We start from the raw sequence: 6,040 nt of genomic DNA on the forward strand, positions 1-6,040 counted from the left end.
ATGGGTTTAAGGGCCTTAGGGAATAAGAACGTGCCCCCAGGCCACACAACAGGAATAGTCTGTCTGGTTTTTATAATCTTTCATCCACAATCAGTAAACGGGCTCCCTTGTTTGTACATCAGTCTCTTTGAGTTCACCCGAAGAGGCTCATTCCTCTGGGGGCACCAGCAGGTGACTTTTCCCCTCATATTTAGGTAAAAAAAAGAATAAAGAAAATACTAATATCAAATGATTGACTTGACTGGGACAGCAAAATGGACACCACCAGTTTAACTGTCTAAACCAGCAGACAATGAAGCAGGCCTGAAACAGCACCACTGGGTGATTTCTACAAATTCAAACGTATCTTTCATTCTTGTACTAGTAGACTCCTAAGTTCCTCAGTGAGGACAAGGGCCTTATCAACACAAAAATGGTATTTTCACACTCTACATTTGGCTATGTTTCCCTCTATCTTACAAACACAGAATTGTGGTTCTCTGAACATAACGCTAAGTCAAAAAACCTCACAGTATGTCACTGAATAGACAATGTCACTTAAAAGACAGACATCCTGACACTATTTGGGGAAAGATACTCGGACCTCCGGTGAAAATGAGAAGTAACATAATCATTCCATTACCCACAACAATGAGCCCCTCTGAATGCTGCCAGCCTCCAAAGACAATTTCCTGGCCACCATTATTCTTGACAAAGTCAGGGCACCAAGACAAAGTCACAAATCATCTTGCAGCAACCCCGTTACTTTTATTTTATCAAAGTGAAAAGCAGATGAAGAAAAAGTCAATGATCCTTGATAAACTAGCTCTTGGTGACACTGCTATTTTTGCTTGCAGCTCTTCATGGTTCCCATCACAGACATCACTGTCCACTTCTCCTTAACTTGCCTTCATAGCTGCCCCCTCCCAACATCTGCTTCCCCATCTGTCTTAGTCATCTAGTGCTGCTTGCTGTAACTAACAGAAACACCACAAGTGGACGGCTTTAACAAAGAGAAATTTATTTTCTCACAGATAGGAGGCTAGAAGTCCGAATTCAGAGCACTGGCTCTAGCGGAAGTCGTTCTCTTTTTGTTGTCTCTGGAGGATGGTCCTTGTCTCTTCAGCTTCTGTTTCCTGGTTCCTTGGAGATCTCCATGTGTCCTGGCATCTATCCTACCCTATCTCTGCTTCTCTCTTGCTTGCTTGTTTAACCTCTCTTGTATCTCAAGAGATTGATTCAAAACACACCCCACACTCATACTGTCTCATTAACATAACAAAGAAAATCCATTCCTCAATAGGATTATCATCACAGACATACCAAAAAAAAAAAAAAAACCCACTACCATCAAGTCCATTCCGACTCATAGCAACCCTATAGAACAGAGCAGAACTGCCCCATAGTTTCCAAGGAACACCTGGTGGATGTGAGCTGCCTTTTTGGTTAGCAGCTGTAGCTCTTAACCACTACGCCACCAGGGTTTCCACCACAGGCATAGAGGCTAGGATTTATAGCACATATTTTGAGGGGGGACACAATTCAATCCACAACACCATCTGTCCATCCAACCAACCCAGACTGAGCACCCACTGGGTGTCACAGGCACTGAACAGTGAACCAAACAAAAAAATACCCTTCCTGGGCTCATCTCACAGAGGGAAGACACAGACCAAATGAATACACAGACTCTCAGATGGCGCTGCGTGCTAGGGAGAAAAATAAGGCAGGGAGGGAGAGAGGGAGTCCCAGGGCAGCAGTGGGAGGTGCAATTTTAAAAAGCGGAAGACTTTAAGAAGGAGAGGGAGCCTTCTTGTTTGTAACAGTGAAAATGACATAAATAGCCACCCGCAGACAACTGTCTAGTTAAACTATGAGTCGGAATGAACTGGATGGCAACAGGTTTGGTTTTTGTTTTTTTTGGTGAAGCCTTTAAAAAGAGTACCAAAAATATCCATTGCCGAGTCGCTTCCAACTCATAGTGACCCTAGAGGACAGAGTAAAACTGTCCCATTGGGTTTCCAACGAGTAGCTGGTAGATTCAAACTGCTGACCTTCTGGTTAGCAGCCAAGCTCTTAACCACTGCGCCACCAAGCCTCCTTAAAAAAAAAAGAGTAAGGCAGCTCTTACTGTCCAAGGGCAGAATGTTCTCCAAAACATACAGCAAGGTGATGCGTGTTTAGTGTGCTAACCATCTGGGGGAGAAAACCACAGAGATAGTTGCTGCTCTGGCCTAGGGAGATAAAAAAGAAAGTCTCCCCAAGAGTGTCAAGTGGAGAATAGACTACTTGTATCTACTCTGCACCAGGCAATGCATGAGGCATTTTACACCATCCTCACAAAGGCCCTGTGAGCAAGTATCTTTAATTTACTGCCTTTAGACAGCTGAGGAAACGGGCTCAGAAAGCAGAGAAATTGCTGGTAAGTGGCACTGCTGAGACTGGCACACAGATCAGACTCCAAAGCATGTGCTGCTTCTTTCCACTCGTCCACCTCACCTGCCACAAAAATGCGCTGTTTATGTGAAAGCCTGGGAGGCCCGAGACCACGGGCACAACATCCCCCACCTGGGCCTGAGCACCTCCAGCAGCAGGACACCCACACACTCTTCACCGGCTACTATTTTAAGGTACCCGTGTGCTCTCTATATAAAGAGCTCTTCTCTTAAAGCAAGAGCCCATCAAAAGGAGCACCTGGACCACAAAGTCAAGTCAATGCTTTATGAATTTCACTCTTCCCCAATTGCAAATCCCCTGCCGTTGCCTCTTGGTCCTGCATCCCTGCTCAGGCTACAGGGCCACACTAGGGCATGAGCCACTTCAGGGACACCAACTGACTTCAACAAATGTATGCATCGAGTGGGGTTTCATCCATTTGGGAGGTTTGGGGTGAAGGACTCATTCTACATAAATTATCACCAGCAATACAAGTCATAAGGCCAAGGTCACAGAACCATATAAGTAGAAGAGTCTAGTTCAAGCCCAAGTCTGACACCCAAGCCCACCCCTTAACCTCCTTCAGGTGTGACCTCTCACCTCCAGTACTCATTTGCTCATTTGCAACTGGCTCTGATGAGACAAGAGGAGCCATCACAGCTCAGCAAAGCAGTTGATGAAACAACGAAATCTGTAAAGAGCCTTCCAAGCCTAGTCTCTGCCCTCCAAAACCAAAACACTAAGCCCGTTGCTGACGAGTTGAATACGACTCACAGTGACTCTATAATACAGGGTAGAACTGCCCCATAGGGTTTCCAAGGAGCAGCTGGTGGATTCAAACTGCAGACCTTTTTGGTCAGTAGCCAAGCTCTTAACCACTGTTCCAAGGGCTCACAATAAAATCACCATGCAACTGGCCCCTGGGGGACAACATTCATGAGAAAAAAAGAACCCACTGCCATTGAGTTGATTCCGACTTATAAGCGACCCTATAGGGCAGCATGGAATTGCCTCATAGGGTTTCCAAGGAGCGCCTGGTGGATTCGAACCACCAACCTTTTGATTAGCAGTCGTAGCTCTTAACCACTATGCCACCAGGATTTCCCACCATACGCTCAAACTCATATACAGGGTCTCTCTTATAGACCCTGTATATGAGTCACCATACACTAAAAACCAAAACCGAACCCAGTGCCGTTGAGTCAATTCCGACTCATAGCAACCCTGTAGGACAAAGTAGAACTGCCCCATAGAGTTTCCAAGGAGCACCCGGCAGATTCGAACTGCTAACACTTTGGTTAGCAGCCGTAGCACTTAACCACTACGCCACCAGGGTTCCCCACCATACACCATACACCATACACCATACACTAAAAAAAAAACTAGGTAAGGTATATTCTACCTCCTTGACAGCTCTCCAACCTTTTCTCCTGTCCTCTCCCTTCCCTCTGCAACTGTCTTAAATAAAAGCCCTCCGCAACTCCCCCAGAGAATACAGCAATGACATATCTCAAGAGTGGCCTCTCTCCAATACTTTTGTACACGACCTAAGATACAGATCTGACCAAATGCAGCTTCCAGAGCTTTCCGGACAAAATTCAAATCTCTTACAGCAGCACAAGTACGTTGCTGTAGAGTCAATTCCAACTCATAACGACCCTATATGACATAGTAGAACTCCCCCATAGGGTTTCCAAGGAGCAGTCAAACTGCCAACCTTTTGGTTAGCAGTCAAGCTCTTAACCACTGTGCCACCACAGCTCCACAGCAGCACAGGAGGCCCTGAAAGATGCAGCCCTGGTTACCTCTCTATTCTCTTGGTTCATGAAACCACGACTTGCTCTAACCAAGCTCCACTACTCAAGGGCCAAAAAAGGGTTGCTCTTTCCAGCCGGGGCCTGGCTATGTCCTCCAGGTGAAACGCCCTTCTCCTTCTCCATCTCACTAACTCCCGCACATCCCTCAAACTCCGCTCAAGCACCCTCTTCTCTGGAAGGCTCCTACCTCCTCCCACAAGTCGGTGTGAGATGCAGCCCCTGTGCACACCTGTACCTTTGCCCCTGTAACACTGGAATTGGTCCCTGCCTCCCCCTTTACAAGGAGCCCCGGTGGTGCAGTGGTTAAAGCACTCAGCTGCTAACCGAAGGGTCAGCGGTTCAAACCCACCAGCTGTTGCACAGGAGAAGGATGTGGCAGCATGCTTTCACAAAGGTTTATAGTTTTGGAAACCCCATGGGGCAGTTCTATTCTGTCCTCTAGGGTCGCTAGGAATCGGACCGACTCCAGGGCAAACGGTTTGGTCTGACCCCGCCCCCCTACGAAGTATTCCCTGCTGAAGTTTAGTAAAGCTCAAATGTTTACCACTAACGAAGGCCTATAATAAAGAAGTACATACCACAGGGCGAGTGTCTTAAAGCCTGGGCACTCAAGCGAATCCATAACACGAAGCCTGTGACGCAAGCTTCCTCCCAGCCTCGATTCTACAATTCTTGGATTCTTAAGTACTATAGATGGGTACGGAATAACCCATGTGCTTATAACCTCAACTCTCACCATATGTCTGGACTGCCCCTAGATCGGACTGTCCCTAGATCGGACTGTCCCTAGATCGCACAGGTCGAGCTCAGCCCAAGCCCCAGGGCCCGCCGGGAGCTCTCGGGCTTTGGGACCTGGGCAAGTCCCCTCTCGGTTCGTGCCTGTGTTTCCCCCTCCGCTCAGGGGAGGAGCCTGGGCTGCCAGCCCGAGCACGCGAAACAAACCGGCGCCCCGCCACCACCCACGACCACCCCACGGCGAGGCGGGCAGCGAGGTCGCGGGGATTCCCTCCGGATTCAGACAGGGCGGGGGTACATGACAGTCCCGGGATGAGGCCAAGAGCCGCGGCAGACGACGGCCCTCGGCCCCAGCGCGGCCAGGCCGGGCCCGACCTGCGCTTACCTGCGCCGGGGGTCGACAGCGACTGCTGGACGACGCGACTGTGGGACCGTGAGAATCCTGCGGCGCGCAGCCTCGGCACAGCCGCCCCGACGTCCTCCGGCTGTGATTGCGGACTGGCGCCCCCGCTCGTCGCTTTGAGGGCCCACTGCGCCGCGATGATTGGTGGAACCTCGGGGCGGGACGCCTGCGAGAGCCAATGGGAGGCTGGGACGAGGCTGGCGAGCCGGCGGGACTACAAGTCCCAGCGTGCACAAGACGGGCTCCTGTTCTTGGTGGGGGGAGAGATGCGCGGGGAGTAGGGTCGGGCTTCAAGGCGTGCACGGGGCGGGAGGCGCGGCGATTCCAGTAGTTTCCGCTGAAGGACCAAAGCCAAACCGCGGAGCGCCTTAACCCGCTGGTTTCCGAACTTGTCCGCACGTTGGAACCACCTGGGAAAATATCGATGCCTCTGTCTTACCCTCAAGAGATCTATTGTAATGTAGTTGGAATGGGCAGACCCATTTAATCCCCGAAACAACCCTTTGAGAGGTAGGCACTACCTTCCACTTTACAGATTACGGCAGCTGAGACACCAAACCAAAAAACCAAACCAGTAGCCGGCCAGTCGGTTCCAACTCAAGACAACCCCATGTGTAACAGAATAGAACTGTGCGCCATAGGATTTTCAATGGCTGATTTTTTTTTTCGA

General features: G+C 49.6%; 1 protein-coding gene across 1 annotated transcript in view; it reads right to left on the minus strand.

Moving 5' to 3' along the window:
• The window catches only part of LGMN (legumain), a 40,868-nt gene extending 35,386 nt beyond the window's left edge, over positions 1-5,482 (minus strand). The window contains exon 1 of the mRNA XM_003408835.4: positions 5,353-5,482. The gene's annotated coding sequence lies outside the window, so the exon portion shown is untranslated. The remainder of the gene's footprint in view (positions 1-5,352) is intronic.
• Between the last annotated feature and the right edge of the window lie 558 nt (positions 5,483-6,040).

Source organism: Loxodonta africana, chromosome 10 (assembly GCF_030014295.1).
Source record: "Loxodonta africana isolate mLoxAfr1 chromosome 10, mLoxAfr1.hap2, whole genome shotgun sequence".
NCBI classification, from domain to species: Eukaryota; Metazoa; Chordata; class Mammalia; order Proboscidea; family Elephantidae; genus Loxodonta; species Loxodonta africana.